General features: G+C 38.9%; 2 long non-coding RNA genes across 4 annotated transcripts in view; both read right to left on the bottom strand.

The window, feature by feature from the left end:
• LOC107975956 (uncharacterized) overlaps positions 1-25,948 on the bottom strand; it is a 345,182-nt gene that overhangs the window by 173,520 nt on the left and 145,714 nt on the right. The gene's annotated exons all lie outside the window — the stretch shown is intronic.
• Positions 24,843-25,471, bottom strand: LOC107975955 (uncharacterized). The gene is made up of 2 exons (XR_001719527.3): positions 25,336-25,471; positions 24,843-25,215 (listed from the first exon to the last, which is right to left on the bottom strand). It is a non-coding gene; the product is annotated as an uncharacterized LOC107975955 (long non-coding RNA).

Below are 25,948 nucleotides of genomic sequence, written 5' to 3'. Positions count from 1 at the left end.
AGTTGTTGACATAAAGCTGGGAAGCAGCACTGTGAAAAGAACAGGAGGCTTTGGTAGTACTAATCCAACAGGAAAGGCTATATATTGGGTTAATAAGTGTCTGACAAAAGACCTATTTGTACAGTAGACCTGCTGTTGGATGCTTACAGATTGACACACAGGCCTGGTTGGCAGTAGTCCCCGGAAAAAATAAATCATGGGCTGCTTTGCATAGGGCAAGTAAAGTTATCTTGAAGCTTCAGTTTCATGGTTAACCTGCCTCTGCTAGAGAAAAACAGATTTAATGAGCACACAGGCATGATATGCGCTGAATGTGTTCATTGTGGTGTTTGTGGCCTTTATGATGGGAATGTTCAACCTCTACTCCTACTACCTTGGTGTAAAACAAAATGAAACCTTCACAACAGAGTTTTAAGACACTGTTCTGGGCTATATTTGGACTTTCTGAAGTAAAATCAGTGGTCATCAACTATAACCACAAATTCATTGAAAACATTGGTTGTGTTCTTTATGGAGTCTATAATGTTACAATGGTCATTGTTTTGCTAAATATGTTAATTGCTATGATCAACAATTCATTCCAGGAAATTGAGGATGACGCTGATGTGGAGTGGAAATTTGCAAGGGCCAAACTCTGGTTTTCCTGCTTTGGGGAGGGGAGAGCACTTCCTGTTCCCTTCAATCTGGTGCTGGGTCCGGGGTCCCTGTTTTGTCTCTTACCAAAGCTTAAAGAGTGGATTTCTGAGCTCTACCCAGGGTCATAAAAAAGGTTTCCAGGAAAGTAAGTAGACCTAAGTAAGAAAGTAGAGTTAAGTAAATAAGTAGAGTTAAGTAAATAAGTAGAGCTAAGTAAGTAAGTAGAGCTAAGTAAGTAAGTAGAGCTAAGTAAGTAGAACTAAGTAAGCAGAGGTAAGGGAGATAGAGATAGATAGAGATAGAGAGATAGAGATAAATGGATAGAGATAGAGATAGAGATGGAGATAGAGAGATAGAGATAAATAGACATAGATATAAATAGAGATAGAGATACATAGAGATAGATATAAAGATATAGAGAGATAGAGATAAATAGAAAGATAGAGATTATTTAAATAGAGAGATAGAGACAAATAGAGAGATAGAGACTTGCAGGAACTAACAGGTACCACAGGGACAGATAGGGATAGATGAGGACTAGCAATATAAGGTCAGTGCCCTAGAGAAGTACTGATCAGTGCCCTAAAGAGATACAAAAGTAGAGACTAGCAAAGACTACCAGAGATTTGCAGAGACAGATAAGAACATTCTGAATTACGGAAATTAGCTATGGCTCAAAGAGCAAATATAAAAGGAATAGAGGGGAGGGAGGTAGGGATAAAAATGCTCTTTCTTTTCTCTCCAACAGGACCTTTTGGTCCTTTAACTAAACTTAATCAAAGGGCAGATGCTTTGGTGTCTGCACCTTTGCTGATGCACAAACATTACATTCTTTAACTCATCTTAATGCTGCAGGCCTTAGAAAAAGATATGGTCACATACAAAGAGCTGGAAAAAAGGAAAGATAATTATATGTGGAAGAGGATTTGCTTGTGTCTCTCCAGGTGACGATCAGGTGCCTGTGTGGGTGCCCACCAAACATCTGAAGATCTATCATGAGCCACAGCATCTAGTGGACCCACCTGTACAGTACAAATTGAAGGTTTGAAAAGCCGCGATTTGTTTTCCTGTGTCTTCTGTTAGAAGGGGCCTGTTTTTCAATATCAGTACCCTCCCGTCTACAGCCACAAAAGTTTTTGCTTCTGTTTCAGTAGATTTACTAACGTGGGGGTGAGGGTATGCTTGTGTTTTTGCAGGAGACAAATGAATCATGTGGATGTCCTCAAGATGTGTACGACATGGAACGGGAGACTGGAGGGAGCCATGGATCCCAACTATGGACGCGGTTCCCCCAGTACAAGCTGTGAGCCAGTTGAATCTGAATGCAAAGATGGAACGAGGACCGACTGGAGTCATGATGCTTAATGGACCAATGCTTTCTGACTCAGCTTCTGTCTACCCTGAATACAGGAGACCCTAATAGTTAGGCAGGAATATCATCACCTCTATTCAGCATGAAGAAGTTACAGAAGATGGACCTTCATCCTTCTGCAACCCTAGGATTAAGGGTCCTCTTGTAAAAGGGAAAGGGGAGGTATGTGGGAAGCATTCAAACCAGAGCAACTCCAGTTCGCATAAGGGCTAAGAAAAATGAATCTGGATCACCAACTGGCAATTAATGGCTGCACAGCCTGCAATTGCCTTGCTCAATTAAAAGGCCACATTTTATGCTAGTAATAATGATAGCTAGTAATAATGATACCTTCTCTTTTACAAAAAAGAGAAAGGGTGCATGTTGGGGAAAAGCTGAGTGTTGGGAAAAATACTGAGCCAGGGCTTGCATGTCTGACATAATGTCCTCTGGAACGTGTCTAGACTTGCTGGCTCCTTGCTTCTGGCCCTCCTAGACTCCTACATCAATTGTATTCCCATTATCTCAAGTAGCAGAACATGTTCCTTATAAATGCTAAACCATCACAGCTGTAGATCATGTGCCTGCCCTTTTTGACCTCCACATTCTCACCATCTGTTTCTCTGTTGGATTACCAATAAATAGCGTGGGCTCCCAGAGCTCGGGGCCTTCACAGCCTCCACAATTGCGATGGCCCCCTGGTCCCACTTTTCTCTCTCAAAATGTCTTTTTCTCAATCCTTTGACTCCACCAGATTTCATCGCCCCCACAACCTGGTGTTGGGTCTGATCACCCCAACAGCCTTCCTGTCTCAAAATAAGTTTGTGTTGTCTCTCACATTGAAGGGATGAAATCACTCCCAGGCCATTGCAAAGTGAACTTAAGAGGGGAAAAGGAAAGAAAGAAAGAAAGAGAGAGAGAGAAAGAGAGAGATCTACCCCCAGAGCAAGGTGTATTATGAGCTTCATGGGTCTTGCACCTTACAGTTCCCCATAAGGAGATCTAGCCATGCTTGATACTATCATATAATTTTGTAAATTTCCAAATGAAAGATAGTTAAACTACAGTGGTTTAGACTGCTGTCTCTTTATGCTCTGATTTCCTCTGTCACATTTTCTCCTATGTAGGGTAACTTTGGTGCAATCATGAATCATTTGCATTTTAGGCTAACAAGAAGCTGAGCTGGGGGTATACTGAGTTGGGGTTTAACAGGACATGTGTCTGTAGCTTCCAGGCATTTCTATTAAGTTGTGACCAGCCATTCGGTGTAGGAATGACTTCCAGAAATGTTTCTACAGCCCACCCTGTCAACTTACCTGGCATTTTTATCAGAAATGCCTGGCCAGAAGTTATACTGTGATGTTAACATGGTCTAGAGTTTATCCAGCACCAAAACTATGTGGATTGTGAAGGGGAAATAAGGTTTGAAATGTAGGAAGCCAAGAGCTAATTTGTGTAACATTTTGCATAGAAGATTCTGTTCCCACTGATGCATGATCAAAATTGAAGTTTCCTCCTGCCAGGAATGCACGTGATTATGCAACATACACAAATATAAATGCACCACATATTTTCCCCATTTGTATGAGAATCCTTCCTTTATGTGATATTTACCAGAATTTTTGTATTTGTAAGTCACAAATCTATAGCTGTTACATATTTTATGCATCCCAAGACAGTGGATTGTATCCTAGAATATCCAACACATGTTGTTCTGATAAAGTCTAGTGGTTCTAGATGAAATAACACACAATATTATTACCAATGCCGTGAAATAGACTGAATAAACAAGTGCAAAATATTCATTAATAAGTCATTGTGTGTAGTATAAGATTAATTTGATTACAACACTTTTAGCTGAACAAAATATAGCAGCAATTTTAGATGCACTGAACTTCTCTTGTTTATGCATTAATTTCAGATTCATTTTAATTTTTCAGAATTATGGATAATACTAACATTCGAATGTGAGAAGAAGAAAAAAGCCAAAATGTAAACCGAAAGAGAAGATTGGCAGAAGTTTCAGTATCACCAAAATTCTTATTATATCACAATGGAAACTAAAGCTTGCAGATCAGTATCATGAACATGAGAAAAGGAATTACACCAGGACTGTTCCAAACCAAAAATAAAAAAGTAAAAGGCAGATTAATGTCTTAGTAAAGAAAAACAAAATTTGCATGAGAATGTCGACCACACTGTTTAATGAGTGTTGTCAGATCAAATAACATTTCAGAATAGATACTGCCTAAGATAACTTAAAATGCCTACAATATAAAGTTTATATATAAAGCAAAGTTTAAAGAGATTTCTTGCAGTTTGACAAGAATCCTAAACATTTGCATAACATTACCAATAGATGGTTGCTAAGCTGAAATAAGTGTTGCCAAACCATCAGTAACATAAATCAATTTTGAATCCACATGATAAAGGAAAGACTATTATCTATTATCTCCATTGAAAATTATATTTAAAATTTTTTGTCATTTGAAGAAGCAACTAAAAATGTAGCAATTACAAAAGCATATCAGAAAGTTAATAAAAATATTTTGTTATTTTTCAGGATTTTGTGATGATTTCATATCTGTATACTTTTTAATGCATAACTTGTGATTTCTCATTCTAAATAAATATTCATTTTCATACCAAATGTAGCATATGCAACTATGTATTCTTTTTCTCAGAGAAAGCCCCCAAATCATAACAGCCTCAGACCCCACACAATCTGGATCTGTTCCTAAGCCATTGTTACTTAGACTTTGGCTAGTTGATTCATTCAAGGAGATTGACCAGTTGGTTATTTGATGCCATTTACATACTGACTCAACTACCAGTAAATTTAATCAAAATGGATTCCATTCTTAGATATCCCAAGAGAAGCTTCTTCAAGCTCCAATCACATCCTGATATTGAAACAATTATTTAATGGAGAGAAAGCTGGTAGAAATAAATATTGCTCTCTGTTCTGGAAATTTTAAGTTTTATACATTGGAAATGATTCCTTATCATGATTTAGACATCAGACTTTTAAAGGTACATTTATAATGTAAGGGCATATACATCTGGTCTATTGCTTATAAAACCCAGTTGCATAAGGGGAGACTACTAGCACTTACTCATGATCATATTCATAAGCAAGATGATACAAAACTGCTATTTGCCTTGTGTCCTGTTGCCATGATTTTGACAATGGATTAATAGAGGCAGCTGAAGACACTACAGGGAATCATGGGTCTTTTCCTGCTTAGAGTAATGCTGCAGACTGAGAGAAGCTCCTGGAATATACTACTCTCCCTCTCTGCCAACAACTCTACACACAGATCAATAACCCGCCTTCTGTGCAGTATTAACTAAGCTATGTGGAGTTTTAGAGATATGGAAACTCATTCTTATGGACTTTACTTTGTTCTAAAGAGGGTTGTCTGTGACTCTTACAGCAATTTAATTGCTTCCTTTCTTTGCTATCCCCAGTCTCTCCTCCACCATAACAAAAAATTAAGGAAAAGGGAAAAGTAAAAAAAGCAAACTAAATACCCAACAGTTCAATAGGGATAAAAGGGTAGATAGGGTAAAATAATTAAGATTAAGATTCTTGTATTTCCAACTCTTTATCCTTCCTCAGTGCTTACAAATTATTAAAAATAGGTACAGGCATCCTATCTGCAAGAGTTAATCTTCATAATTATCTGGTAGTACACGCTACACTCACAGAAAGCTATTAAGAGATGGCGATTCAGCAATGTTGTGGTAACCCTTCCATTTTTCATTGTTATGTTGATGAGCAACTGAAATGGCTGTAATTAAAATGATATGCTGTAATTCTATTTTTAGTAGATCTGTTCACTGTCAAAATTAAATATATATGGCAGCGAAAAGTAACCTGACATGGTAAATAGCATAAACAGAAAACAGGTGATGCTCTCATGGTGCCATTCTATAGTTACACAGAAGAATCTCTGAAAAGTGTATGATATGGCCCATTATTCAATAAAGTTGTTTAAATTTCCTACTCACAATATGAAGTATTTTTGAATAACTCTGAATTCCTCAGATGACACATGTATCATGCTCTGCAAGTACTCCTCCTGGACTTAGCAATAAAATCACATTAGCCATGTGGAAGCCTACAGACTTGAACCTCTGTGGCAGTGTAGGCTGTGAGCCCTAAGACTCAGAGGGATGGTGATACTAAGAGGGAAAGGTGGAGACTGGTGCTATTTTGGGGATACTGAGCAGGTGGCCCCCTTTCCCCAATTAGGTAGAAGTGACTGGGAGCCCAGCAGTTCAATAGCTCCTGTCCAAAATATGCAGAAGAAATGACCCTTGGCATTACAGACCTGATCAGTCACTCTAGGCGGGGATCCTGGACCCAAGTCTGAAAGCCATCATCTGTTCCAAACTCCCTCCCTTCAGGCAGGTGAATCTCCAAGCCATCCAAACAGATGGCTGTCTCCTTCTCACCTCCATCTACAGAGGAACTAGGGGACCACTTGACCCAGCTGAAAGAGTCACATAACAAGACACGCATCAAAGGAAGAAAAGATTCTGCCAGTAGAAGCTAATGTTCCTGTTACAAGAAAGATTGTACAAGAACACATCCCGGCTGTGGCAATGATCACTATTATACTGTGCCAACACGTCAAAACACGTCTCTATCAATGTCAGCTTAGCCTTCATGTCCTGTTTCCAATAGAGCAGGAGACAATCAGAGCTCTGGCAGCTATTTGTCTTGTCCCTTATTTTCCTGTTCTAGCAAGACAGGGAGAAATGATGACCTTGAAGTATTTGTGAAATGTAAGCTATCTCTCCTTTATTTTCTCTCCAAAAAAAATGGATACTCCAGATTATGTACCACTTATTAAATCTTTTTTATCAAGTCCTAAGATCTACAAAAATGTATAATATGATTATAATCATGACTGCTAGTATTAACTCTCAGTCCAAATCTTTAGATTTTCTCTAGACAGGTTCATATTATCGCAAGAGAAAATTTGGTAAAATTCTTGAAGACTTGCAACCTACGCTGTCTTCACTGATTTACTCAATGTTAAAAATTCCCAGCTTCAACTCCTTTAACATATATTTAATTGGATGGAAAGCTACTATGCCTGACTATAGCTTATACCTTACTGAGTTAGGAAAATAACACAATTCTCTTTGTGAAAGTGTGTTAAGCAAGAAGTAAATGATATCTTACATGCCTGGCTATCAGTCCTGGATAAAGAAACAAATGGTCATTAAATTCTATTTATGTCTTCCCAAGAATTTTCAGATTAACCTCTGGGAGAGCAGCAAGAATATATGAGCCATCCAGTCTTCAGCTTATATTTAAGACAGTGATGGTGTGACTTTCATCTCTCTAAGAGGTTCCCATCTGTTATACCCATTCAACAACAACAACAACGAACAGGATGCTTCTATATAGAGGCAGTATAGCACAGTGGCTAAGGCCACAGCTCATTGGCAGTACGTTCCTAGGGAAATAATTTAACTTTTCTGTGCCTGGAGTTTCTCTTCCATCAAATGGAGATAATAATAACCCCTACTTCACAGGATTGTTACAAGGTCTAAATGAGTTAACATGTGAAGAATTTAGAACAGTGCCTAATACTTAGCACTCAATAATACCATTGAGCAAGCAGTTGATGTTCCAGACCAACAGCCAGCAAACCTTTTCTGTAAAGGTCCAGACAGTAAGTATTTTATGTTTTTCAAGCCATGCGGTCTCTATAGCAAACACTCAACTCTAGCATTATAGCATGAAAGCAGCCCCAGCCAAATGACAAACAAATGAGTGTGGCTGTCTTTTAACAAAACTTTATGGCTGGGCGCAGTGACTCAGGCCTATAATCCCAGCACTTTGGGAGGCTGAGGCAGGCAGATCACCTGAGATCAGGAGCTCGAGACCAGCCTGGCCAACATGGTGAAACCCTATCTCTACTAAAAATACAAAAGTTAGCTGGGTGTGGTGGCAGGCACCTGTAATCCCAGCTACTTGGGAGGCAGAGGCAGGAGAATTGCTTGAACCAGGAAGGCGGAGGTTGCAGTGAGCCAAGATCGTGCCATTGCACTCCAGCCTGGGCAACAGAGCAAAACTCTGTCTCAAAATTAAAAAATAAAACTTTATTTACAAAACTAAGCAGCAGGCTGGATTTGACTTATGAATCATAATTTGCCAACTCTCTTCCAGTCTAATTATGTTCTCTGATTGTTCTATTGTATAGACCAACAATCTAAAGAAGATTGAGTTTCAGTGTTATTTCTAGACTCAGTTTCCTGCAAGAAAGTTTCCTGATTCTTGACTCAATCCTTGCATGGATTTGCCAGTGTCAAGATTTCTACCTGCATTCTTGACCCTGAATATGACCCTGGTTCATCTGGTGGATTGTGTCATTTACTTCTGCTGATACTCATCACCTTGGTTTTGTTTGTTAACTTCATGATACCCATTTACAGCATCTTTTAAACACATTGAACCCATCTATTCATCCATCTATCCAAGTCATTATTTCATTAAATCCATTATTCACAAACATTAAAGTAAGTGCCAATTTTGTGTGTGCATGAGTACTGTGCAGGATTCTGGGAATATGAGTATGAACAGGACTTACCTACATTCTGCACTTAAAAGACCCACAGCCAGAAAATTATTATAGCGATACAAGGCTTTCACCTATGTACATGTTCAAGATACCACACGAGTCCAGGAAAGGAAGCTTCTTCCTCTCTTGGGGTCTTCATATACACTATTTCCTTTGCCAGAAGGCCATTTTGCCCACTCTCTGCATGGAGAACTCCTATATAGTCTTTACATTTTGCCTTAAATAGCACTTCTTCAGAGAAGTAGCCTCACTTTCATCATTTCAGGTATGTTCCACCTGTTGGACACTCCCCCCTCCAAAGTCCTTAAAATAATGAAAATAAAGTAATGATTTATGATGGTTTGTTTGATGCATATATCATCCACTAAATTATCGGCTGTCTTCCGTACTGTTATATGCCCAGCGAGAAGTAAAAGGGAAATGCCATTTTTGGGGTGCCTTAAAAGCAAAAAAGCAAAAAGAACTTCAGCAAAAAAGCAAAGAAGAAATAGCATTGCAAAAAGCGGAAAAAGCAAGTGGAATTGAACACCCACGCAGAAGGGCACAACACATTCAGGAAGCAAATTAGTTGATAGTTCCTCATGGCTAGAGCTTAAAAGAAAACACTAGGCAGGTTATAAAACTGGAAAATCAGCCTTCTCTTTGTTTCTGTAAGTTTGACTTTTTTAGATTCCACATGGAAGTGAGATCGTGCAGTATTTATTTTTCTGTATCTGGCCACTGTGTATATATATATCCAAATAGCACATTGTACACCTTGAATAGATAATATTTTTATTTGTCAGTCATACTTCAATAAACCTCAAAAAAAAAAAAAGAGAAAAAAACGAAAAGTAGGCCAATAATGAAGTGGGGGACATGCCAAGGAATTTCAGCATAATCCTGCATGTTCTGGGCAGCCACTGAAGCCCTGAGCAAATAAGTGAAATGATACATATTTTAGAGTGATGGCTCTGGAAGCAGTGAGGGAAAAAAGAGACTTGGTGCAAGGGAGATTCCTTATGGGGTTGATTTCTGGTTTTATTCCACTGTGGTCTGAGAAAATGCTTGATATAATTTCAATTTTCTCAAATATATTGAGGCTTGTTTTGTGGCCTATCAAATGGTCTTTCTTGGAGAAAGCTCCATGCGCTGTTGATAGAATGTATATTCCATGGTTGCTGGGTAGAATGTTCTGTATATATCTGTTAAGTCCATTTGTTCCAGGGTATAGTGTAAATCCACTGTTTCTTTGTTGACTTTCTGTCTTGATGACCTGTCTAGTGCTGTCAGTGGAGTGTTGAAGTCCCCCACTATTATTGTGTTGCTATCTCATTTCTTAGGTCTATTAGTAATTGTTTTATAAATTTGGGAGCTCCAGGGTTAGGTGTATATATATTTAGGATTGTGATATTTTCCTGTTGGACAAGGCCTTTTACCATTACATAATTTCCCTCTTTGTCTTTTTTAACCACTGTTGCCTTAAAGTTTGTTTTGTCTGATATAAAAATAGCTACTCCTGTTCACTTTTGGGGTCCATTTGCATGGACTGTCTTTTTCTCTCTGGCTTCTTCTCTCCAGGCCACCATTCACCATCCTCTGCTGGCTCAGGCATTCACCCTAAAACACCCCTTATCCTGCCCCTCCTTACCCAGGCCTCCCCCAAACTTACCATCATACACACCTTCTCTAAGGAAACCAACATCCAATTTCAGAAGGTTTCAGGGAAAAGTGGGAGAAAAAAAAGGTAACACTCAAGGCTGCAGAACAATCACAAATAACATGGATGTGTTGATGACTGCTGTATTAGTTAGCTTGGGCTCCCATAACAAAACACCACAAACACAAATTTATTGATTCACAGCTCTGGAGGGTAGAAGTCCAAGATCAAGTTGTCAGCCAGGTTGCTTCCTTCTGAAGGCTGTGAAGAAGAATCTGTTCATGCCTCTCTCCTTGCTTCTAATGGTTGGCTGGCAAGCTTTGGCGGTCCTCTGCTTGTAGTCACATCACCCGATCTCTGCCTTCATGTTCATGTGCCGTTCTCCCTGTGTGCATGCCTGTGTCCAAATCTCCTCTTTTTATAAGGACTTCAGTCATACTGGCATTGGTCCCACCCTAATGACTGCATCTCAAGTTAATTACATCTGCAACAACCCTATTGCCCAATAATGTCACATTCTGAGGTACTAGAGGATAGGATTTCAAAATATGAATTTTGGGGGAGACAATTTATACCACAACTGCTGAACACCATCCTTTTTTTTTTTTTTAGTTTATAAATAAACTATTTCTTTCAAAAAGTAATATATGAAAAAGTGCTCCGTGAACTGGAAAATGGTAAAGACACTATTATTATTACCTTTAATAAAGCATTGATCATTTATATAAATTCTATCTCAAAAGTATTGAGGGTTAAGTTATGGGTCCTTAGTAATTCAAATGCCAAGTGTTGGACACAATAGGATGTAATCACCATGCCAAATTTATAGTCCTTTAAATGCAATGTAAATATGGGATGAGACTTTTAGGGATTACTATTTTTAGTTATGACTGTCAACATAATCACCCCCGTGGATTTTGAAAAAGCTTTGTATTAAATGAGTTCATTCATCTCTGACTAAAGACTTAACTGTTAAGATTGCAGCCATCATTCCCAATGGCTCATCAAGGCACCGGATTTTGCCAGTGCTCCCAAAGTCATGAAGTCACTGCTTGAGGTCCGCAGCAATGGAATTTCAGGCATGCTGTTTCAGAGCTTGTGGTGTGGCTGGGTGCAGAGGCATCTCAGGGTATGTGCATAATCCCGTATTCCAGCGCTAGCCCAATATTCCACACCACTGCTCAATGTTCCCCCAATAACTATTTTTAATGAAATCCTGCCTTATGCTTTTTATTGGCTTCAAAGCTTCTTCTCAACATCTTAGAACTGAATTTGTAGATACTGACATACCTCTAAATCCCATTCCCCACCTGAGAAAAGGGATCAAAAGCTTAGGCTTCCTTTTGATCCATATGACACAATGCTATACTCAGAGCCCTCAAGCTGATTATATTTTGCTCTCATTTCTTTGAGGAAATCTTTGTTCAAAAGAGGTTTTACCAAACAGAATCACAGCAAAACCTTTTACTCTTACTGTCCCTTTTCATTTCCTCCTACTTCAAAATGTATACCTGCACATCTAATTTCTCCTTCACAATATAATTATAAATATCTGCATAGTGTGTTACATAATCCTAGGAGGGATTATAACCTGCTGTTCTCATGAGGTAGTTATAGCCCCTGTGAGCCTCCATCCAACTGACTGCAGAGCCACAAAGAGGGCTTCCAATGGTTAGATATTTCATTTGTTATTTATTATATTTGGAGGGTCACAAATCAGTTAACTCATAAGACTTATGTGTTAACCCATTCTTGCATTGCTGTAAAGGAATAGCTGAGACTGGATAATTTATAAAGAAAAGTGGTTTTCATTTGGCTCACATTTCTGCAGGCTGTACAGGAGGTGTGGTGTTGGCATCTGCTTCTGGTGAAGCCTCAGGAAACTTCCAAACATGGTAGATTGTCAATTTGTTCCAGGGTATAGTTTAAATCCATTGTTTCTTTTTTGACTTTCTGTCTTGATGACCTATCTAGAGCTGTCGGTGGAGTATTGAAGTCCCCCTTCAATACTCAAATTGTGTTGCTGTCTATCTCATTTCTTATGTCTATTAGCAATTGTTTCATAAATTTGGGAGCTCCAGGGTTAGGTGCATATGGAACTCCCACGGCAGAAGAAAACGGGGAAGCAGGTGCATCATGTGGTAAGAGTGGGAGCAAGAGAGAGAGTAGGGGGAGGTGTCACGGTCTTTTAAAGAGACAGATCTCACATGAACTCAGAGTGAGAACTCACTCATTATTGCAAGGACAGTACCAAGCTATTCATGAGGAATCCACCCCCATGACCCAAACACCTCCCACCAGGTCCCATCTCCAACACAGGGGATTACATTTCAACATGAGATTTGGAGGGCACAAACATCCAAACTATGTCATCTCAGTATAACTGGGGTAGAAAACAAAAGATTCTTTTGCTTTAATTTAAAATTCTTTCTCTCTTCCTTCTCAAGCCAATTCTAAAGTTCATTTGGACTTTTGTTTAAAATAGCCATATATCAGAATTCCCAACTTGCTAGACACAACATGGGGACAATAAGTATTTTGGCATAATACCCACTCCTCGACTCAGAGCCAACGATGCTATATTAAATTTTAAGTGCAAAATCCTTAACATTAATTTGCTCCCAAGTCAGAGAGGACATATATTGTGAATCACTGAAGAGAAAAATTACAAAGGGTTTGGGTTGGCTGCATGCAGCTGGGTTGACAGCTATGGGGCAGAGGGAGAAGAGCAAAGACATAGAGTTACAGAAAATGAAAATCGACTTTCAGAGAAAACAAGTGGGTCAGGGACATGCATGAGGGGTAGAAAATGACCCCACAATATCCAGCATGACTTAATAGAGTGAGCCAGGTTTCAGGGCACAGTCAAGGAGACGAACTAGAGAGTAGAATCAAAGATTCCTGGGAGCACAGTGGCTGATTTATGAAGACCATCTGTGAGGTCATCATGTCCTCCAACCAAAAGCCAAAGGAAAAAACTCAGGTCCAAAGGCTGACTCGAGGCAAGAGAGCCAGAACCACAAGCACGGGACTGGGGAAAACAAAGCAGTGATGACAGGGAGATGCTGGGAGGGACTGTTTAGTGTTTCAAAATCAGCCAAGATCCAACAACATTAGAACTTCATCTTTCTCGCCTGATCAACTGTTTTTACCTCTCTCTGCTAACATGGCTGCCCACCACCAGCCTCTCATACCTACCTCCACCCACAGTCACTCATGTCAGGGAGCATCTTTCTGTCTGAGTATCCAATCAGTATCATTATCACCCATTTTTTGTATCATTCTAATAGAAAACCTGATTCTTCGGTGGGTGAAACCAGAACGTAAATAAGAGACTTTTGCTCCTCGAGACTCTTGCAACATGCCATTGACCAGCTCCTTGCCTATGCCTGAAATTTTCCTATTCCTTCACTCTGACTTGAACTGTTGGAAATCCCTTTTCAACCACTGTGAGAGAGGAATCAGTAGCATTAGCTGTTCCTCATTTGAACCTTCTTAGAAGATCAATCAAACTAGTAAACGAAGGTGTCCTCATGTAACCCTGGCAGAAGAGCACTTATTTCAAAATGTGAACATAGTCTCATTACTTACCTCTATACCCTGTAGTATGTATACTCAACTCAACAGTAAATGTCTAAACTGCAAATTCTAAAGTAATGCCTAGATTTGCACTTGTCCCGTTAAAATCTTATCAGTAAAGGAGGTCAGATGAGGATGTTTCCAAAAGCAACAAAAACTCAGAAGGAAAAACTGGCACAGAAAGACCCTCTTACGGCAATTCCTTTTACTCGTTTCACAGGACAATGGCAGCAATGTGTCAACATAAGATCTATTACAATTGGGACAAGAATGCTGCATTTTATTTGGTCTTGTATAGATTAAATAAAGTTGAAATGAATCAGAAAAGAGCAGACAGTAAAAGCCTCCCAACAGAGTCTTACTTTTTTTCTAAATAAAAAAGTACAAAAGGGTTGGTTGCTTGAGCTGCATGGTGCAATATATATATGCCATTGACCAATAAGTTAAAAAGATAAAGGATGTCTAGAAAATGCAAAGATAAGCAATCCAACTAGGTCCAGATGAAATTCTGCCAAAGGTGGAGCCAGGCACTGCCTGGCCTCCTGCTCCATCTGCCTCTCCTATTTTCCCTGCCTGTGGGCTCAGTACTGCCTCATGCTGACTTCATCCTGGTCCAGTGCAAACAGCGTATCATAGTCAGGCTCACAATACATGTTAACATGGTCTTTTTTTTTTTTCTGCACATTTTCTAATTGAATCTGCTGTCCGTACACTGGGTCTGGTTCTGATTTTTTCTACCTGGCCCTCTTGGCCACTTTTCTGACACTTGTTACTCAACTTTACCTATGTGTGTTTCCCAGGCCTCAGAATTCTTTCTGTCTGCCTCTCCAGATGCTAATCTGGCTGAGCTCCTTTGCTCTTTATTTCTTCTGTGTTCCTCCATCTCCTTGTTAAGGTCCTAAACCTGGTGTGCTTCCCTTATCCACAGACTTCCTCACTTCTCTCAACCTTGTTATCTTCAGAACCTCTTTTACCTGGACAATTCTCTGGCCTTACTCACTGGTAGCCCTAATCCCTGCACTGATAAACATAAACAAAAGAACTTATGGTTTTCAAGGGGATCATTTATTACTATGGGCTTATGGCTATTTGCTAAGAGGTAGAGATAGATGTAAACAAAAATCCATATGACTACTCTATGTGAGGGGATAAAATGACTACCATTAGGCAAATTTGAATAATAATTGAAGTAATTTAAGATATGAAATAGGAAATGGGTATTAAGCAATCTGAAAACAAGGAATTAATGAGCATCAAGCAGGGTCTGAAAGTAAATTTTTTAAAACTTCACTCCAAACAATTACATATTCTATAGAGTAGATAGGTTTTCATACTGCTTTCCATAAATGAAATAAGTAAATAATAAGTAAATGCAAGATATAAATCTCTGGAGCAATAACTTCTACAATAAAATCTATGTAAAGGACACTCAGAATTTTCCCCCATGGTGAAATGGTTACTTATGGCTATAGTCTTTTTTTTTTTTTTTTTCTTTTGAGATGGAGCATCACTCTGTCGCCCAGGCTGGAGTGCAGTGGCATGATCTTGGCTCACTGCAACCCTTGCCTCCTGGGTTCAAGAGATTCTCCTGCCTCAGCCTCCTGAGTAACTGGGGTTACAGGTGCACGCCACCACGCCCAGCTGATTTTTGTATTTTTAGTAGAGACAGGGTTTCACCATGTTGGTCAGGCTAGTCTCGAACTCCTGACCTCATGATTCACCCACCTTGGCCACCCAAAGTGCTGGGATTACAGGCATGAGCCACCGCACCCAGCCTGGCTGTACTCATTTTAAGCTGTGGTTTTTCCTTCTCAGACACATCAGCCAACCCCACTATCGATAGGCAACGGCTGTTTAACAGTTTCCATTTATTACATTTCATCACTAATCTCATCTCCTCTCTTTTCCTACTTTTAGTTTCTGCTGATTCTCTTCAGGAACTCAGAGAATAGAGGAATGGGCAGCTATCGCCCATTTGAGAATAAACTCAGAACCAGTAACTTATTAGCTCAGAAGTTTTTGCCAGACTGATGAAAATCCTGCTTCTGCCACAGACTGACAAATTACCATTTGTCAGAGAGATTACGTAGCTATGCTCAGGGAGTTATCAGGGGACCTAAAAGCTGTATCAGAATATACTTCCTGACATCAGTAAAATTCTTTCAGGCAGGAAACTGTAAACATTATCAAAAGTCCTAAAGATAACTGTAGTCATCTAAGGGTGGGTATGTACTGAAAGTTGTGTTCCTGAAACTGACCCTGGAAAAATGTTTACATTCAAGTAGTTACAAAATAATTTGCAAATCAGCTAATGCACTAGCATTTTTAAAATGCTAAAAATGCAAACACAATCTATTTTCCAGCTTGCAGGAGAGAAACCCTAAATACAACAAATGGTCTGCACCTGTAATTCAAGTCTGAAAAGCATCTCAGATATCAATTGCCTATGTGAAAAAGAAGAAAAGAGGGAAAAAAATAAAAAACAAGTCACTGGTGTTTTGTTCACAAGAAACTGGAAAATGACATCCAAAGGTTTAAGACTCCTTTGAGACGATGAGAGACAAAAGGTAACACTGATCAAGCTCCAAAACGACTAAATGGTAAAGGATGGAAGCATCAGCCCAGCGACCAGCTACTGTCATCAGCCTAATTCCCAGGACTCTGCTGACTGTTATCTGGAGAATATGTTACTCAGTGACAGGTTTCCATGGATGGGGTCCACTGTTAGTTGATCTTCTAAAATTTTAATTAAAAAAAAAAAACAAAAACAGGGCCGGGAGCGGTAGCTCACATCTGTAATCCCAGCACTTTGGGAGGCCAAGGCGGGTGGATCGCTTGATGTCAGGAGATCGAGACCAGCCTGACCAACATAGTGAAAGCCCACCTCTACTAAAAATACAAAAAAAAAAAAAAAAAAAACATAGCTGAGCGTGATGGTGGGCGCCTGTAATCCCAGCTACTCAGGAAGCTGAGACAGAAGAATCGCTTGAACCTGGGAGGTGGAGGTTGCAGTGATCCAAGATCATGTCATTGCATTCCAGCCTGGGCAACAAGAGTGAAACTCTGTCAAAAAAAAAAAAAAAAAAGGAAAGAAAGAAAAAAAGAAAAACAGAAATGTTTTCTGGTCAGTGATCCCTTTCAGAATATGATTAACTTTTGGACTTCCCCCTGGAGGAGAAACATGAAGATAAAATACAAATTTTACAAACCATTCTAGAGGATTCAAGGACCAGTGCTTAACTTTTAAATCCACCAGTCATATATTAAAAATCTCTGCATTAGACTAATTGGGGAAAAAATGGTTGTAAAGGAAATAATCTTCTCATGACATTTCAAAGGATATAAATAAGAATGGGGATGGGGATAGGGAGAAGAGACACAGCCCAAATCTGCAAAAGGCTCTTGGCCCAAGGGCTCACCTGTCAGATATAATCTTTGAAATATTCTTAATGAATTATCCCCTTACTGCAAAACCTCTTAAGATAACCTCTCTAGGTTCTTTGTAGTTAGTACTTTTTTTCCCTCTCCATCTCTTCGGTACTCTCTCTTAAGTATTCCTTACTCCTATTTGTTATTTTTTCACTCATCCTCTACCAACCCATTTCTCTCATCTTTTGATTTTTTGTTCCTAACCTTTAGTGACTCTACTCATGACCCATGAAGTATAAGCCAGGAACACATTTCTACACACCTCTAGGAACCTAAGTACACTAAGCAACCAACACATTAAGCTTCTTGAAAAGTTTCCTCAATGCTGGAAACAATGCTTTTTGAATTTAAAATTGCAAGACAGAGTAACCCATAACAAATATGGGAACGAAACTAAACTACTCAATGCTAAAGCAAATCATTCATGCAGTTGACAACTGCAGAGTTTTCTGTCATAATTTCAATGGACTGGCCATGCGCCAAGAATGGATGACTGCCATATGATGATCTGGAAAATGGCAGTTGGAAAGAGAAGCAATCAGAAGGCCAGGCAGCAGAGAGTAATCAGAGATAAGATAGCTTCCTGGAACAAATACATCATTTAGAGTATGTTTAAAGTGGAAGAAGACTCTGAAAACAGCAGCAGCCACCAGGATCCAAAGGACAGTGTCAATGTGGGTAGACATTTGTCTTGCATCGGTCTTCCAAGATATATCCAACACTTCCAGCCAGAAAACATAGGCAACAGGATGGTCTTGTACCATAAAGCGCTAATGCAAATTTTAAAAAGCACCATCAGATTTTTCAAGTAGTTTTGAAGAAGCAATAAAAAGTCTTGGTTATTTTGTCAATATGCACCATAAAACAAAAAAAGAATGCATCTGAAATGGTTTTTGTCAGGTAGTCAGTGAAGCAAGGCAAAGCACCAAGAAGAGAAAATAAATGTCTTCTTTTGATAAGTGTCTGTTCATATACTTCACCCACTTTTTGATGGGGTTGTTTGTTTTTTTCTTGTAAATTTGTTTAAGTTCCTTATAGATTCTGGTTATTAGAATTTTGTCAGATGGATAGATCACAAAAATTTTCTCCTATTTTGTAGGTTGCATGTTCACTCTGATGATAGTTTCCTTTGCTGTGCAGAAGCTATGTATACCTATGTAACAAACCTGCATGATTAGCACATGTATCCCAGAACTTAGAGTAAAATAAAATAAAAAGAAGAGAAAATAATGAAGTAAACATGCTAGACCTGGTTTACATGGCTCTCTTGAGTGATGTAAGTTTCAAAATAAACAAAAGAACACTTTGAGCAATTACTAAATGCAAGGCAGTGTTTCATGCTATAGACCAGTGACTTTCAAAATCAACTGTCCAGAAAAATTATCTGGATGAGCTTTTAAAAAAATCGGAATCTTGAGACACTTCTTAAAACTTTTCAAAATTCCCAAGCTGAGATCTTAGATTCTAGGTTTTTTAAAAGACACCTTGGGTGATTCTGATGTGGCTAGTTTGGAAACTACTACTACAAGACATTTATTATATTGATGCAAAAGTCATTGCAGTTTTTGCAATTGAAAGTAATGGCAAAAACCGCAATTACTTTTGCACCAACCTAATAGAATTACTAAGACACCAACCTAATAGAATTAGACACCAACCTAATAGAATTAATAAGACACCAACCTAATAGAATTAATAAGACATAGTCTCTTTCTCTCCTCTTCTTGGAACCAACCCAAATGCCCATCAACAATAGACTGGATAAAGAAAATGTGGCACATATACACCATGGAATACTATGCAGCCATAAAAAAGAATGAGTTCATGTCCTTTGTAGGGACATGGATGAAGCTGGAAACCATCATTCTCAGCAAACTAATACAAGATCAGAAAACCAAACACCACATGTTCTCACTCATAAGTGGGAATTGAACAATGAGAACACATGAACATAGGTAGGAGAACATCACACACCAGCCTGTTGGGAGTTTGGGAGGAAGGGGAGGGAGAGCATTAGGACAAATACCTAATGCATACAGGGCTTAAAACCCAGATGACGGGTTGATAGGTGCGCAGCAAACCACCATGGCACATGTATTCCTATGTAGCAAACCTACACATTCTGCACATGTATCCAAGAACTTGAAGTAATAAATAAAATAAAATAAAAAAGACATAGTCTCTGTCCTCATGCACTTTAGAGTACAATTTTTGAGAAAATTCATAAGAATAGAAAAAATGTGAATGTATCAAGTGTGAAATAACAGTACAGCAACACAAGGGCAGCACGATGCAGTCAAGAATTGTCCATTTTTCATTCCATCATTTGAGCATTGAGAAGTGAAGGTTATGATACAAAGATTGAGCAGAACAAAAAATCATCATCTTGTTTTACTGAATTATTTCAGGTTCTAATCAAAATTTATGTGGTTGTAAAAGTCAAACACTGTGTGATGGGAAAAAAATATGTAAGTAAATTAAAAGAGGTAGCCATAGCCAAAATGATTTCTCCCAATTTTAAACATGTAACTCATTCCCCAAGCTAACAATTAACACATGGCTAATTATTAAACAACATTTATAATAATAATAAAAGCACCCGAGAAGAATGTGCTAACATCTTATAAATTTTAACAGCCCCTAAAAAATAATTTTCACTTTAATTTGCCTAATTAATTAAATTGACTGAATTTGTCTGGCAGTAATCTAAAAATCTAGCTACACGTTATAAATACATTGCATGGAAATGAAAGAGAAGAAGAAATATAAAAGCATAAAATGTACAACAAAGTAACCAAGTTCCTGGTGAATTATCAAAACTCCAGTTCTGTTCATGGATCTTCTGTCTTAGCCTTTACCTGCTCAGGTAGCTTCCATGTTATCCACAAGTGTGGGCAGGATTTGCTTATTAACCAACGGAGTTGCATGAAATCATTCACAATCAAATCTTGCCTTTTGAGTACTGGCTGCCCTAGAATTCTCAAGAGCCCTGTTAGACATCCTGCTTCTTGATCTTGGACCTCCAAAGTCAACTCTTTCTCTGGCCTATGGTATGCTGTTACTGTACCTATGCCCACAGCCCATGTTAGTCTTTAATCAACATGTATTTCAAAAGGTGGATAATATTTCTAACAAGAATTGCAGGTATACTTGAAATGTTGTAACTAATAGCACCTTAGCACATCAAATGGATTATTGTGAGATACTAATAAACTAATCATCAACTATTTTGCTCTCTTAATATTAGCTTATCATCAATGTGTTAGTTACCTGCATAATTGCAAGGGGAGTTTAAAATATGTTACCTGTTCTTAGAAAATTTAAAATATAAGAAAATACTATACTTACGCATGAGAAACCATGAGAAGCAATGTAAAACAATATAGAGCAAGTGTATAAGTTGTGACGTGCCCTCCAAATATTAGAGAATTAAAGGAAAAGGAAGTTGCCTATAAGCAGAAGTGAAGAAGTAGGCACAATATTGTAGAAAGAACATTGCATTTGAAATTTTTAAGAGTTGAGTTCTAGCCCTTACTCCACTCTGTAACTGGGTAAGAGTCCTTATCCTCACTGCTCTAGGTCTCAGAGGCCATTTGTTAAAAAAAAAAACAGATCGAATTAAGTCAGTGTTCTTAACTGGAGTAAGGGGAGTCTCAGACCATCACAAAGAATTTCCAGACTCACACCATCCCTCTCATTGCCTGGAAGATTCAGACATTACCCATCCTCCACACCTTCACATGAAGTCTTATAGAATATGGCATCACTGGAAAAAAGCAGTTCAGAAAAGAATCCATGTAATTCTGTTGTCCTTTCACACTTTCCATTTGAAAGCCACTGGACTGGATGGTCTGCAAGGACTTTCCTAGTTCTCATTAACTGTCTCAAAAAAGTCAGCACCACGTTGGAAAATCTTGATCTGCAGTCTTGCTCTATAAGATATTAAATAAGCAGAAACAGTCATTCTCAAGGCTTCCTGTGCATAAAAATTCATTTCATGAGATTTATTAAACACCTACTCTGAGCCAATGCAGTTCGGGGGACTCAATGATAAGCCAACAAACATACACACAACTGAAAGTCTTACTCCCAGACCTCATGAAGCCTGCCCTCTCTGGCCCTGTCCCAAGAGATTCTGGTTCCAGACGCTCCGTAAGAATATCATGATACCATACACAGTAACTTAACTGTACACAGGAGTGATTGTAAAGTGCATTAATGAATCCCACTGAACTCACTGAATGTATCCTCAATTGAAATTACGAATACCTATTCTAGCACTTCCTGTCACCAAAGGAGGTATCACAGAAGGGAAATCAGAAGAGAAAGAGACTCTGGTCCTAATGCAGTTAAAATGTCTCACTTTTACCAGCTTTACAAACATGTAACCATGTATCACATTGCTATAGCTATTTGCAGAGACTTGGGAAGGACACAGTCAAAGCATAGGCCCTAAAATGTAAGCTCCACTATTTTCACTGTAAATCCCCCTCTCGTTGGGGCCAACGGTTGGCAGCCAACAGAGTAAAGCCAGAGGCAAGCATGAAACACTGTCTGTGCGAAGTAGATAGTGGGGAATCTGAGTTTAATTCTAGTTCTATCTTAGAAGCTTAATTAATATTTTTTGATGAGTTAATGTATCATTAAAACCTCCTGATGTGACTCTTAAGGAAGGAGGAGACAAGAGTTGTTTCAGATTGTCCTTTGGAAGTGGGAGTTATACATAGTTGTTTGAAAACTCATATTCAATGTTTTTTAAACACAAATTACAGAAGGTCAGATTTGACAAAAGTCTTCTTGCTTTGTGGGGATATACAGATTACAGAGTGAGAAAGCACTACAGGAGTTGTGGATTTTAAAGAAGTAAACTCCTTCAAGATTAGAAGGTGGGAGCCACTGCAAACAGTGTCTGGGTGGCTAAGGGGCAGGTAAAATGGAGAAACAGAGAAGAGCATGACTGGTCTCCATCTGGCCCAGTTTCTTCATCTTTGTCTTTTCTGGCTCCCTACAGGCAGATTAGCAATCAGTCAAGATGGGAGAGTGGACTATTACAAGACTATTGTGAGATCCAGCCCCCTCCAGGGGGACCAGGAAGATTGAAGTCAGATGTGAAGGGGTTTTGATGTTATGCTGAGGAGTTTAGATTTTATCCTGCTATCCATGGGTGCTGATGGTGACCAACTTGGTGTTTGGTAAGACAGCCCTGGTCATGATGAAGAGGTTGGACTGACACCAGGAAGGCCCAAGGAGAGCCTCCAAAACAGTCAAGATTCTGTGGCACTTGTCCCGCTGAGAGATGGTGAGGCGCTGACGGAGGGCAGTGGCCGCGACTGTGAAGACCATGGGACCTGGGGCTGCAGGGAGGGAGGAGGTAGCCGCACTGCTCCCCTCTGGCCCCCTCCTGGATGGCACTCACTCACTACTGTTCTACCACCTACCAGAGATAATCACATACCACTACTCCTCAAGAGCCACAGTTCTATTCTAGCTTCATAAACATATCTGTCTAACAAGTCTTGTTTAGCTTGGAGAGAAGGCTGGGAAAGAGCATGAAGGACCCTATAAGAGGGTAGGGCCACACTGAGGACCTTCCAGTACCCACCTAATTTGTTATTAATATCTGCAGTACCATCAATATCATGTACCAAATGGATTGCATCTTCTAGGACTGAAGTTTTTCTATATCCTAACAATATAGGACAATCTAAGCAACTGCAAACTTCAATGCCTGCCTTAGCCAAGCCTGTCTGGATTTCTTAGAGTTCCCCCAGGCAATTTCCTGTCAAGCTAGACAAGCTTCAGAATGCTCCTTAATGTACCTGTTAGAGACTCAGAACTGCCTCCTCTGCCTGATTAATTTCCCAAAGGGTCTAAGCTGCTTGTTTCAGAACGATTCTGCTTCCGATCAAGAGCTAAAAAGACCCATCTAGATCACAAAGGATCAAGGAGCCAGATGGGGCATCCTCTATAGGACACAGGTTAGCATTAAAAAAAAAAAAAGTTAAACCTGTCTGGTGCACCTGACTTTCATGCAAGTTCTCTACAACTACGAGGAGGATGGGGAAGATGAGTGGTATTTTCTGACAAAAGAAAAATAGTTATCTATAAAACTTACACAAAAATGCAAAGTGAATCCCTATACTCTTTGTTTTAGGAAAAAAATATACATGTACCTGTCAATATATACATGATATATATATACATTTTATATATATATATACACACACTATATATATATACACACATATATACACACTATATATATACACACATATATATACACACACATATATATACACTATAGATATACACACACATATATATACACTATATATATACACACACACGCAGAGAGAGAGAGAGTATATGCGTGTATGTGTATACATATATGTCTTAATGATGCCCTTCAGAAGAATGACATATCTGTGAGATTCTAAAGTGATTTCCAACATGCATTCCCTCTGCAACTCATTAGTACAAGGAAAATTGTAATGTCATATTATGTCTGATCTTTAGTGTTTAAAGAAGACAGTAAGGTTCAGAGAGGCTGAGTGACTAACTCAAGATCACAGAGCAGGTCAATCAGACATGGAATCCTATCTTCTTATTCTCAAACCAGTTTCCTTTTGAACTACATCAAGCCACTCCTTTTCACAATGAAGAGAGATAGAACAAGGAGTGGAGAAGATCAGAATGACTAGGTTTATATCCCAACTTGGGCTACTTGGGACCCCATAGCCAGACAATTTTTTTTAACATTTCTGTGCCTCATAGTCTCATCTAAGTACTGAGAAAAAATCATAGTTACCTACTCTATAAGACTTTTCTGGGAATTAAATAAAATATGATAAGTACTGATATATTGAGATATGCTATAAATATAATATGACCAATATTATCATCATTATTGTTTAACTGAAGTAATCATGTATATGTGAGCCCCAGGTGGCCTATTTTCAAACAATTTGTAGGTTTAGAAACTAATTTAAAAATCTAAAATGGATTTATAGAATTGTACAATCTGCAAACAATTTCCATAATTTTAAGTTTGACACTTAAATGTATGCACTTTCTCTGCATTCTTAGGTGGAACTTCTCTGGTTTCTTCTTAAATATACTTTAAGATGCAGGCTTTCCCAAGATTTTTTAGGAGTGGGAGATAGAAAACATATGTAAAAATCACTAACTTCAGGTTGCTTCACAGCTCATATCCCATTCCTAGCTCCCATGCCTATTTATAACATAAGTAGCTCATGTTATTTTCCCAATTTTACTATAGAGTCATCCCTTAGTAATTACAAGGATTGGTTCCAGGACCCCAGAGGATACCAAAATCCATGTCTGCTTAAGTCCCTAATATGAAATGGTGCAGTATTTGTATTTAGCCTACACACATCTTCCCATATACTTTAAGTCATCTCTGGATTATTTATAATACCTAGTCCAGTATAAATGCTATGTAAATAGTTGTTATACTACACATTGTTTTTACTGGTACTTTTTACTGTTATATTTTTATGGGTTTTTAAAAAAAAATATTTTTGGTTCACGGTCGTTTGAATCTGTGAATGTGAAACCCATGGATATGGAGGGCCGACTGCATTAGTAAAATTCTATGATGCTCCTGTATTTGAACCTGGCTAGATATAACCACTGATCTCCTCTGAACAACAATATTCTTTTCTCTACCAGCCCTCTCAGAATATAGTAACAGTCTCCAAACCATAATACAGTCATCTTCCTAACTCTTATTTTTGAATTACTGAATTCTCGATTTATGACAGTGGTTTTCAAACTCGGCTGCCCATTAATATCACATGCAGAATTTTTAAAAATACAGATGCCTGGGTACCACCCCCAGGGAGTGTTAGTTGGTCTGGGCTGCAGTCTAGGCATTGAGGTCTTTCAGAGCTTTCCAGGTGATTCTGAAGCCAAGGTCAATACCTTCTGATAGAGGGATCCCATGCAGATGGAGAGACCTACAAGGATAAGACCAGAGGAACCCGGCTCAAGCATCTGCTTCTCTGGGTGACCGTCAGAGCTCCCCAAATGTTGACCGCACCTTCCTCTGCCCCCTTAAAGTAGCTCCTCCGCAGCACCTCTCATGCTGATTTGTGTTAATTTGCTTCTATATTCCTCCTCATTTCTTCACTGTGAGCTCCTGAAAGCAGAGACCATTTTTCTCTCATCCCAAACAGAATATTGAACCACAAACAAACCCTGGCACATAGAACGTGCTCAGTGAATGTTTGTGACATCACACTGACAGTGTTTATTCCTTCTAACTCTGACCAAAGTAACCCGGCTAGAGCAACTCTGTCCAGAGAGCCAGGACTACGGTGCTGCAAAGTTAACACTTGAAGGATACCCTGAAAGGCATCCCACGACCAAACCAGCTGCTCATCAATAATTAAAAACAAGTGTGTGGCAGCGCTGGTGCTGATAGTTTATGACTTGCAAAGTGTTTTTTCTGGAGACTCCTCCAGTGTGAATATAATTAAAGCCTCTGAATATTACCTCTTCCATTGTGCCTGGTACTAGTCCCCGCTCATTGTTCAGATAAGACAAGACTGATGAATGTGAATGTGTCTGAAGTTAAAGTAGGCAGGAGATAATGAAAAAGGCTGATTGGAAAGTCCTTATCAACTCAAGAGGGTTCTGAGATATAGAGTGGAAAGTCCTTATCAACTCAAGAGGGTTCTGAGATATAGA

This window comes from Pan troglodytes, chromosome 6 (assembly GCF_028858775.2).
Source record: "Pan troglodytes isolate AG18354 chromosome 6, NHGRI_mPanTro3-v2.0_pri, whole genome shotgun sequence".
NCBI classification, from domain to species: Eukaryota; Metazoa; Chordata; class Mammalia; order Primates; family Hominidae; genus Pan; species Pan troglodytes.
The sequence above is the reverse complement of the archived record's forward strand: the minus strand, read 5'-3'. Positions and strand labels throughout refer to the sequence as shown.